The sequence below is a fragment of the Saccopteryx leptura genome, chromosome 3 (assembly GCF_036850995.1).
Source record: "Saccopteryx leptura isolate mSacLep1 chromosome 3, mSacLep1_pri_phased_curated, whole genome shotgun sequence".
Taxonomy (NCBI): Eukaryota; Metazoa; Chordata; class Mammalia; order Chiroptera; family Emballonuridae; genus Saccopteryx; species Saccopteryx leptura.
Window position 1 is genome coordinate 161,568,284 of NC_089505.1, and position 12,348 is coordinate 161,580,631.

Below are 12,348 nucleotides of genomic sequence, written 5' to 3' on the forward strand. Positions count from 1 at the left end.
AGGTATACACTTCCTGATATCAAGTTATACAAGGCCACTGTAATCAAACAGCTTGGTACTGGCATAAGAAAAGACATACAGATCAATGGAACAGAACAGAGAACCCAGAAATAAACCCAGATCAACTGATATTCATAAGGAGGCAAAAGTATACAATGGAGTAAAGACAGTCTTTTTAATAAATAGTGTTGGGAAAATTGGACAGGGATATGCAAAAAAAAAAAATGAAATTAGGTCACCAACTTAAAACATTCACAAAAATAAACTCAAAATAGCTAACAGACTTAACTGTAAGTCACAAAACCATAAAAATCTTGGAAGAAAATATAAGCAGTACACTCTCTGACATGTCATAGCAATATTTTTGCCAATATATCTTTATGGACAAGTGAAATAAAGGACAAAATAAACAAATGGAACTATATCAAACTAAAAGACTATTACACAGCAAGACACCATTAACAAAAAAAAAGACAACCCACACAATGGGAAGACATATTCACCAATACGTCTGATAGGGGGTTAATAACCAAAATTAATAAAGAATTGTAAAACTCAACACCAGGAAGGTAAACAATCCAATTTAAAAATCGGCAAAGGAACTGAATAGACACTTCTCCAAAGAGGACATACAGATGGCCAGTAGGCATATGAAAAAATGTTCAACATCACTAATCATTAGAGAAATGCAAATTAAAACCACAATGAGATATCACCTCACACCTGTCAGAATGGTGCTCATCAACAAAACAACACAGAATACGTGCTGGCGAGGATGTGGAGGAAAGGGAACCCTCCTGCACTGCTGGTGGGAATGCAGAGTGGTGCAGCCACTGTGGAAAACAGTATGGCGTTTCTTCAAAAAATTAAAAACGGAACTGCCTTTTGACTCAGCTCTCCCACTTTCAGCAATATATCCTAAGAATCCCATAACACTGATTCAAAAGAAAATATGCACCTCCATGTTTATTGTAGCATTGTTTACAATAGCCAAGGTCTGCAAACAGCCCAAGTGTCCATCACTGAATGAGTGGATAACAAAGCTATAGCACATACACAATGGAATACTACACGACAGTGAAAAAGAAGGAAATCTTACCTTTTGTGATGACATGGATGAACCTGGTGATTATTATGCTAAATCAAATAAACTGGGCAGAGAAAGAAAAATTATCATATGATCTCACTCATGTGTGGAATCTAATGAACATGGTGAACTGAAGAATGGAATAGAGGCAGAGGTGGCATCACAGGGAGCAGAGGGACAGCTGTCAGAAGAAAGGGGGATGATGGGATGGAACCAGAGTAGGTGAAGGGATTAGTGAAATTATATATACACAACACACAGTTACAGATAATAGGACAGCTAATCCTAGAGGGAAGTGGGTAAGTCAGGGGGATGGTAGCAAAGAGGGTGTAACGGGAGGGCCACGTTGTTGGGGCATGAGTGTGTTATGTTGAGTAGGACACTTGAATCCATGTTAACACAATAAATCCAAATATTTATTAATAATAAAAAAGAAATATCGGCCTTAAGTGACACATTTGGCCAAATAAACATAATTACAGAGCTTTTCATCCCACAACAATCAGATTACATTCTCCTCCAGTGCACTTGGAACATTCTTAAGGAAAGACCATATGTTGGATCTGAAAATTAGCCTCAACACATTTAGGAAGGTTGAAATCATACCAAGCATATTATCTGACCACAATGCTTTGAAGTTAGAAATTAAAGGAATTAAAAGAACCAACAAATATTTGGAGATTAAACAACATACTATTAAAAAATGACTGGGTTAAAGAAGAAGTATAAGGTCTAATCAGAAGAAATATAGAGAAAAATGAGAATGACAATATGACGTAGTAAAACTTCTGGGATGCAGCAAAAACAAAAACAGTAATAAGAGGGATGTTTAGATCATTACATTTCTGTCTCAAGAAATAAGAGAAATCCCAAGTGAACAATATAATATTATATCTTAAAAACTGGGAAAAGAAGACCAAAAGCAAACTAAAGTCAGTAGAAAAAAAAAAAAAATTAGAGCCGAATTAAACGAGATAGAGAAAAGACTATACAAAAGAGTAAGGAAACAAAAAGTTGGTCCTTTGTAAAGATTAATAAAACTGACAAACTCCTAGCTAGTCTAGACTCACCAAGGAAAAGAAAAAAGACTCACATAAACAAAATCGAAATAAAAAGGTGATTACAGATATCACAGAAATACAAAGGATCATACTAAAATACTATGAAAGACTACATGCCACCAAATTCAATAACCTAAAAGAAATAGATAAGTTCCTAGAAATAGGTAACCTTCCTGAATAAACCATGAAGAATTGGAAAATCTAAATAGACTAATCAACAGTGAGGAAATTGAAACAACCATCATACAAATAAAAGCCCAAGAACAGATGGCTTCACTAGAAAATTCTATCACACATTCAAAGAAGACTTGATACCCATCCTTCTCAAACTATTCCAAGAACAGGCAATATTTCCTAACACATTTTATGAAGCCAATAAAACCTTGACACCAAAACCTGGCAACGATAACACTAAAAAAGAAAACTACAGACCAGTATCTCTGATGAATAAAGATGCATAAATCCTAAACAAAATGCTAGTAAATTACATATAACAATACTTTAAAAAATAATACATCACAATCAAGTAAGGTTCATTAAAGGGTCACAAGATTTCAACATATGCAAATCAATCAGTGTGACAAAACAAAGAATAAAATCATTATTTTATAGATACAAAAAGAGTATCTGATAATATACATCCATTTATGATTAAAACACCCAATAAAATGGGTATAAAAGGAAAATACCTCAACATAATAAATCCCATATATAACAAACCATCAGCTAATATCATATGCAATGATGAAACAACAATTTTTTTTTTTGTATTTTTCTGAAGTTGGAAACAGGGAGGCAGTCAGACTCCCGCATGCGCCCGATCGGGATCCACCCGGCATGCCCACCAGGGGGTGATGCTCTGCCCATCTGGAGTGTCACTCTGCCTCAACCAGAGCCATTCTAGCGCCTGAGGCAGAGGCCACAGAACCATCCTCAGTGCCCAGGCCAATTTTGCTCCAATGGAGCCTTGGCTGCAGGCGGGGAAGAGAGAGACAGAGAGAAAGGAGAGGGGGAGGGGTAGAGAAGCAGATGGGCGCTTCTCCTGTGTGCCCTGGCCGAGAATCGAACCCGGGACTCCCACACGCCAGGCTGACGCTCTACCACTGAGCCAACCAGCCAGGGCCGAAACAACAATTTTATTTAAAACTTAAAAGTTCTGCAAAAAATAAGAAAAAAACAAGGCTCTCCACCCTCACCACTCTTATTCAAAATAATTCTAGAAGTCCTAGTCAGAGCTATCAGGGAAGAGAAAGAAACAAAAGGCATCCTAATTAGAAAGGAAGAAGTAAAAGTGTCACTTTTTATAGATGACACGATTCTATGTATAGAAAACCCAAAAGTCTCCACCAAAAACAATAAACAAGTACAGTAAAGTGGCAGAATAGAAAATCAATGTACAAAAATCCACTGCATTCCTATATACCACCAATGAACTTTTAGAAAAAAACAAAAAATAACTTCTTTTGCAATTGTAACCAAAAGAATAAAATAACTACAAATAAACAACAAAGATATGAAGGACTTATGCACTGAAAACTACAAAGCATTATTAAAAGATATTGAAAAAGACACAATGAAATGAAAAGATGTTTTGTGTTCATGGATTGGAAGAATCAACATAGTTAAAATGTTCATATTACCCAAAACAATATACAGAATAATACAATCCTATCTAAATCCCAATGTCATTTTTTAATGAAATAGAATTAAAAATCATTAGATTTGTATGGAACCATAAAATAACTTAAATAGCCAAAGCAATCCTGTAAGGTAGGGGGAGAAACCAGAGGCATCACACTACCTAACTTCAAAAACTTCAAATTATATTACAGAGCAACGATAATCAAAACAGCATGGTATTGGCAGAAAAACAGACATATAGATCAATGGAGCAGAATGCACAGTCCAGAAATAAAACCACTTGTATATTGGCAATAAACTTTTGAGAAAAAATCCAAAAACACACAATGAAGAAAAGAAATTCTTTCCTATAAATGGTGCTGGGAAAACTGGACAGCCACATGTAAAAGAATGAAACTAGATTAGTTTATCACCATGTACAAAAATTAACTCAAAATGGATCAAAGACCTAAATATAAAACCTGAAACAATAAATTACATAGAAAAAAACATAGGTACTGAATTCATGCATCTTAGTCTTAGATAATAATTTATGAATTTGACTGCAAAGGCAAGGGAAGTAAAGACAAAAATAAATGAATTGGACTATATCCTGTATGGCAAAAGAAACCACCAACAAAACAAACAGGCAACCAATCGAATAGAAGATATTTGCAAACAACAGTTCTGATAAGGGGTTAATATCCAAAATTTATAAAGAATTCATACAATTCAACATCAAACAAACAATCCCATTAAAACATGGGCAGAGGATTTGAACAGACACTTCTGTTCACAAAGACATACAAATGGCCAACAGGTAAATGAAAAGATGCTCAACTTCACTAGCTATTAAAAAAAGCAAATCAAAATTACAATGAGATACCACCTCACACCTGTTAACATGGCTATGATCAACAAGACAAGTAATAACAAGTGTTGGAGAAGTTGTGTAGAAAAAGGAACTCCCATTGACTGCTGGTGGGATTGTAAACTTGTATAACCACTATGGAAAATAGCATGCTAATTCCTCAAAAAATTAAGAATAGAGTTATCATATGACCCAGCAATCCTTCTCTGGGTATCTACTCAAAAAACTTGAAAACATTCATTTGCAAAGGTATAAGCTCCCCCTATGTTTATTGCAGCACTATAGCGGCCAACACATGGAAACAACCAAAATTCCTTTGATAGATGACTGTGGGTGATGACACACACACACACACTATGGAGTCTCTTCATCCTTAACAAAAGATTAAATACTGCCATTTGCAACAACAGGGATGAATCCTGAGAATATTATGCTAAGTGAAATAAGTCAAGGCCCTGGCCAGTTAGCTCAGTTGGTTAAAGCAATGTCCCAAAATGTCAAGATTGTGGGTTCGATCTCAAGTCAGGGCACACGTGGGAAGCAACCAATGAAAACACACAACTAAGTGGAACAACAAATGAATGCTTCTCTTTCTTTCTCTTCATTTTTCTATCTCTCTAAAATCAATCAAATAAAAATAAGTCAGAAAATGCCAAGAACTATATGATTTCATTCATATGTCAATATAAAACTGAACCCATAGACACTGACCACAGAATGGTGGTTATCAGAGGAAAGAAGGTTGGGGATAGTAAAAGGTAAAAGAAGCCAAATATATGGTGACAAAAAATGATTTGACATTGGGTGATGGGCACACAGTATATTATACAGATCTTAGGAATGTACACTTAAATCTATACAATCTTATTAACCAATGCCATCCCAATAACTTCAAAAATAAATAAGATGTAATTCTGAAAAAATAAATAAATAAAGGGCTTGCCTGACTAGGTCAGGCCTACTCAGATAATCTTCCTTTTTTCATATTAGATAATATAATCACAGGGGCAATAGATCATCAAATTCATAAGTCTGTTCACTTGCAAGGGAGGAATTACATAGAGCTTGTACATCAGGGAATGGAAATCTTGGGGGAAATTTTTAAATTCTGCTTACAACAATCACATTAATATACATACGTAATATCAACATACCTGTGATATACTTATATCCAGTGGTGGGATTCAAATAATTTAACAACCAGTTCTCTGCTCTAATGACTGTCTTAAGCATTAAAAAACAAAATACTGAAAGGTAGTTTATTATTTCATACATTTAATACTTAAATAAAAATAAAAGAGGTACACAAAACCAGCTTATGAGTTTTAAAATATTAATTAAAAATATTAAATAATACTGACAAAAAATAAAACTGTTATTTAAGATATTTCCATATTGCTTCTTGATTGTTGTCCTCACTCGCAATTTTTTTCACCTATGGACTGAATGAACATTACTACAGCACTTAGAATACGCTGTTGCACAGATGAACGTTAAAAAAAGAGTTAATAATGTAAATTTGTGATTTCCACTCTGGGAGGCTGCCCAGGTGCCCCCTTAAAAAGAACCCAGATTACAAGTGCCATTTTAACAGCTGGTTCGCCAAACTCAAAAAATTATGTCTCAGTTTTGCTGAACCAGTGCGAACCAGCTTAATTCCACCACTGTATATAACTCAATATAACTATTACTTATAATAAAAAATAAAACAATTTTTTGATACCTCTTCTTCACAGGAATTGTTACAAATCATCTTCATTAACTGACTGAATACTACTAAACCAGAGATCAGGAGAAAACAATTGACTTCCAACAAAACTCTGCCTAGTGGGTAGATGTTATGTCAAACTCATTGCTATCCCCAGTTCCTTGCGTTTCATTCATTTGTACAGACCAAGCACAGTGATTAACAGTAATATAAACAAAGCCATTTTCTCATACCTTTGGGTGTTTGGGATACAAAAACTATACTATTAATATACATCAATTGCAAAATCAAGAGGAAAAAGAAACAAAAAAGGAGACCTAGCTATTAAAGAATTACAACACCATGACATTTTTATTGTAAGCCGAAGGGAATCAAACTAATTTTAAAAGCAAACAAGCTTTCTGCAGTTTATTCCTTTAACCATAACTAACCCAGTGCTGTTTACTCCAAGTACCTCGTTCATTCAAAAACAAAATACTCGGCCTGGCGTGCGGGGGACCCGGGTTCGATTCCCGGCCAGGGCACATAGGAGAAGCGCCCATTTGCTTCTCCACCTCCACCCCCTTCTTCCTCTCTGTCTCTCTCTTCCCCTCCCGCAGCCGAGGCTCCATTGGAGCAAAAGATGGCCCGGGCGCTGGGGATGGCTCCTTGGCCTCTGCCCCAGGCGCTAGAGTGGCTCTGGTCGCGGCAGAGCGCCGCCCCAGAGGGACAGAGCATCGCCCCCTGGTGGGCAGAGCATCGCCCCTGGTGGGCGTGCCGGGCGGATCCCGGTCGGGCGCATGCGGGAGTCTGTCGGACTGTCTCTCCCCGTTTCCAGCTTCAGAAAAATACAAAACAAAAAACAAACAAACAAAAAAAAAACACAAAATACCCAAAACCTTACTGTGCAGAAGGTTATAGGGAAACTTGGTCTCCATAGACCTCCCAATACCAACCACTGTCTGGTTTCTCAGTAAAGCAAGCAGCATCAATTACTAACCACCTATACGCAAAACGTGGCACTGGTTAACTTAACCTCTTTTAGTGTCCTTATGTTACAGAAGAGGAAAACTGAAGCAAGGACCGTTAAATGACCTGCCCAAGGCCACACACTTGAAGGGGTTTCCTAGAGGCTGGAACCAATGACCCTAGAGTGTTCTTACTAGTGGAGCCCCAGGGCCTACGCCTACTACGGTCTGCTGTCTTAATATGGTGGGGGATTAAAAGCCCGCCGAAAAGGTATGAGTACTATTTCCAACCCTACCATGCGGGGGGGGGGGGGGGGGGGAGGTCATGGTAAGGGGTTCGTCCTGAAGCCCACCTCAGCTTAGTAACTGCTCTACTGTCCCAGGGACGGTACACCCTTCCATGGCGTGCAAGCCTCACTGCCTTTCTCTCAGCCCAGGCAGCCAGTCTCAGGGGGCGGAAGGTGTGGGCACAACGGCACTGTGGTCCAGACCCGGGTAAACGCGAGGGTCTTCACTCCCGGGACACCGAAGTGTCTCTAACCGCACACCCCCTCCCAACCCTAACCTTCCCTCACCCAAGAGCGCGCCTACGCCCCCCCGCTGCGTAAGCACGTCTCCGTGACGTAAGCCCGCCGCCGCTCCACTATGAACAGGGTCCGAAGATACCGCAGGGGCGGACGCCCTGCGAACCTTAGTGAAGCCCCGGCAGCCGTACCTGTGCTCTTCAGCTGTGGGTCAGATAGGAGGGAGCGGCACGCAGGGGGCAGTGCAGCGGTGAAAGCCAGAAAGGAAGGCAAAGGACTTAAAGGGGAAGCAATTCTTAGAATTGCTTGCAGTGGAAGAGTCCCCGTTAAGGTACAAGCGGGACAAAAGCGTAACTAGTAACCAGCAAGTGGCTTCTCTGGCAACCGTCGCCCCGCCCCGCTCTTTCCGTCGATAAGCGAACGCCGGCGCTTGTTGTTATTGGCGGGAGTGAGGGGCGGAGCCTGAGAGTGACTCTTTGTCTCCCAGTCGTACCTCCCTTTAAACGTCCCCGCCCCAAACTTTATGTTTTAGGGAAGGAGCAGAAATGGTCGTTACCAAAAGTCTTACCTGAGCTCACCCAGAACAGGAGGCAATAAGGACAATAGATTGCGTGTTTTCTGACACCTGGCCTGGAATGCCCTGCTTCTGCTCTTTAAAGGGGGGGGGGGGGGGGGATTTGAAAAAGCCATGGCAACCACGACTGGAAGAAACCTCATGTTGAGTGTATGAATTGTTCACTGAGATCCTGTCCGTGGGCTTCAGTTTCTTTGGTTAAGTGAGGGAGCTGGTCTGTTATCTCCAAGACACCTTTCAGAGTTTCATTCTTTGTATTTGTGCCACAGCCAGCTGGTGTGGTTCATAAACTCCAGCACAAGCAAGGCCAGATTTTATTTGGAAGCGTATTAAACTTGATCCAACACCTCAACCTAAAATTGATGTTGAGGATTTAACGCCATCATATTCACGAATAGAACAACTATCAACTGAGCAATTTAAATATGTATGGCTAAGAAATATTTTCCATTGATGATTCCAGCAATGCTTTTTTTCTTCCCAGCAGTGTGATTGGCCCAGAGTTAATGAGAATTAAAAGTTCATTCATAATAAACACAATTGTTTCATATATGCAAGTGGTAAAAAGCATTAGGGACTAGAGATTTAAGTGTTCACTCTCTTACTGATGGATCAAGACCTCTGGCAAGTTAACTAACTTCTCTGGGCCAGTTATATAGTGTGCACACCAGTTGAAGCTGAAGTAAGATATATAATTCCAAGGGCCTTTCCATCACTAACCTAGGATTCTAGATAACATTATTAATTTGTTGTAATTTGAAAAATAGTCTGTTGGGCAAATAAGTTTGTAAAATTTGTGTTATTTGATCTTGCTCACTTTTATTGTTAAAAATGTCCACTGCCCACATGATTATGCTGCCAGGTGAAATGGCTAATTACCTTCCTGCTTGGGAAGGGGCTTGGTTATGCTGTTGTGTGCTGGAGGCGGGGTTGTCAGGCCAAAAAGTTTTAAGAGAAGGCGGCCACATTTTTGCAGAGAGGCAGACAGCCAAGATGGTGGGATGCTGAAGGAAAAGCCATTTTGTGCAGAGAGAAGGAGATGGGAACCAGAGGGGACTGAGCTAGTGGGGCCTTTGATTCTAGGAAAACTGAGAGAAAGTCAGTGGCTTTGGGAGCCCTGAATGGAAAGGGAAGTGTTTTCCTGCTGTGTGTATTTACTCACCCGCCAGTGTGAGGCTAGAATAAACGCATGGCCCACCAGTTTCTCTTCCATCTATCTGAGTCTAATGTGAACCTGCATGTGCATGGCTGTGACGCCCTGATTACTGGTCATGCATTGTCATAAAAAGTTAGGTTCATCTTATGAAAAACTTATTTCAAACTGGTATTGGATGTAACCACCTTTAAAAGACATTCAAAAGGAAACATTCACAAAATCTCAAATGATCACATAAAGTTCTTAAATTGACTATTTTAACTGGATTGTCCAGATAAAGTAAATAAGGGATCCCTCATCCTCTAAATCTGATCAGTTCCTGAAATCTAGTTGGATAGTAAATTTTTAGAAACTGCTTATTCTAATGTTATTTAAATGGAAAATAATTCATTTTAGCCCATCCAAAAACTCCAGTCAAGAGACCTAGCAGGTTCTGCTTTCCTCTCTTAGAATCCAGGTATCATATAAGAAATCTAATTATCCTGCTATACGTGAAACTAGCAAAAGACCAGCTAAGTCACTCATCTGAGGTATCAGATATGTGAGCTATTGACTTTCAAGGCCCAGCCATGTTCCCATCAAATGCAGCTGGCTGAGAGACCCTAGCCAACCCCATGAGCCAAGGAATTGAAAAGTGAAACTTTAATTTTGAAGGGATAAACTAATATGTCCCAGACCATTGTACCCAAAAAATTCACTGAAGTAACAGAACTCTAAAATAGGGTTTCTTCCCCACTATTTTGAATTGCATTTGTTCTTTTCAATGTGTTTTGGTTTTCCTTTGTTTTAACAAATTTTGTGGTATAAAGCAAATTTTTATTCATAATTCTGTGGGTCAGAAATTCAGGCAGGTTTCAATTGGGTGGATTTTTCCTTCCATGCATTAATAGGTGGGGTCTCTCATTATGTGGCAACCAGACTGCAGTTGAGGCTTGAATAACAGACATTAACAGTGTCTTATCCTTATATTTTAAGCTCAATACTCTATTCTCTGGACATTAGCATTTCTTTGACTGACCAAGAAAAAATTATGCCTGGGTATGAAATTTCCTTTTTTAAACATATTATTGTTTGGCTATGATTAGGTATAAAAGTCTTTATGAATAAATGTAAGAGATTTTTTGTGGCCGTAGAGAGTATAGACACTATTTCATTCTTCTTGTATTGTTTGAAAATGTAATATAACTAGAAATTAATTTGAGAGTTAGTTAACCATTTAAAGAAAACTATGGACTCCCAGGTGTCAAATATGAAGAAAAAATATTCATAAGAAGATAGAATATGGTTCTTTGGAGACATAAAATTAATAAGGCAGGAATACAAATATAAAATTGGCATAACTTTATTATAGTCTAGTATATGTTCTAAAACAATCTTACAAAAGATAAAGGGTTAGCTTTGTTGTTTGCTTTTATATATTATTTGTCTACTTTAGATAGGCAATGTTCAATAGGTCTTTTCTCCACTATGTTGTTGAGCTAAGCATGATCCTTTTGTATGAAAGAGAAAATTACTTGGTCAAAATTTTGCATAGGACATAAAAAGAATATTAATTTGTTCATCAAAATATTGTGTGGTTTACATATTCAACCACTTGATGTACTTGTTTCCAAATGCTGATTGGCACTTTTTAAATTTGTCAATGCTATGTTCTGAAGTGCTTTCGTTAGTTGTAACATTTTTGGAACTAACAGGATACCTAACTAATGATGGCTTAATGCAGTGGACCAGCGCAGCTCCAAATAGCGGTGCGGAATTGAGGAAACACACTTTGTCAAAACAAAACCGATGGGACCAGGAGGACTCTTCAAACTGCCTGGCAGTATCTGAGTGCCTCACAGCTCCAGTTCGCTTTATTATATAGACCTATGCAAATCAAGGACCCTGATACAAAGTTGCACATCAAAGGCTAAGACAGAAACTCTCCCAAGGTAAAAACAGGATACATTAGTGAAATCTACCAACAACTGAAACAAACAAAGAGCAAGAGGAAGGGCATGTATATTGCTTCCAGCAATCCAAGGAAGCAAGTGGAGTGGGTACAAATACTCAGCATCAAAGCCAAATATGGAGATGGAGGGGGGAGAACTTAGCCCCCTGCCAAGCCTCGAATCTACAATGGCTTTTTGCCATTAACGGTCCACAACATATCCCCCTTTTCTTTTTAATTTGTGTGCTGAGATTTGCACTCATCTGATTTTCTAATTTGGAGGCAGACAGAAAAAATACAGAACAAACACAAAATTAGTATAGCCAATGCTAACAGATACCCAAAACAAGTATACTAATACATCACAGTGATTAAAGCCTTTAAGCAAACTCTTTAAGCTAATACAACAAGAATCTATAAAAGAGTAATGTCCTTCACGTGTTCACCAAGTCCAAGTTGGCACCAACACCATTCCAAATCTCTGCAGATGCAACCCAACCCCAGTTCAGTCCATCAAAAACTGTCACAGGAGCAGGAGTCCGGAAAAGTCCACATTCAGGAAAAGCCCTCATGGCACTGGAATTGCCGTCACACTTCCACACTCTGCAGTTAGCGTCAAAGTCTCAATGACCACTGCTCCCAGCTGGAAATGACCCAGGTAGACTGGAAAAGCCATCTGCAGCACGCATGAAGACGGAGCTTCCGTTTTCTTTAAACTGGAAAGATGAACCCAGGGGTCCTATACTGGAGCTTTACAGCCATGGGGTGGTGAGGAGAACCTTGGGATACACTAAGCTGGGTGGCAGAGGTAAATTTGTAAGTTGGAAAAAAAGGAAAAAAGGAGCTCTGAATTAGGAGTAGGTCCTAGCC

General features: G+C 38.9%; 1 protein-coding gene across 12 annotated transcripts in view; it reads right to left on the reverse strand.

Moving 5' to 3' along the window:
* The window catches only part of ODF2L (outer dense fiber of sperm tails 2 like), a 79,982-nt gene extending 71,791 nt beyond the window's left edge, over positions 1–8,191 (reverse strand). For 10 of the 12 annotated variants that reach the window (XM_066376713.1, XM_066376705.1, XM_066376707.1 and 7 more), the window contains exon 1: positions 8,010–8,191. The gene's annotated coding sequence lies outside the window, so the exon portion shown is untranslated. The other 2 variants (XM_066376704.1, XM_066376703.1) reach the window with 2 other exon arrangements.
* Between the last annotated feature and the right edge of the window lie 4,157 nt (positions 8,192–12,348).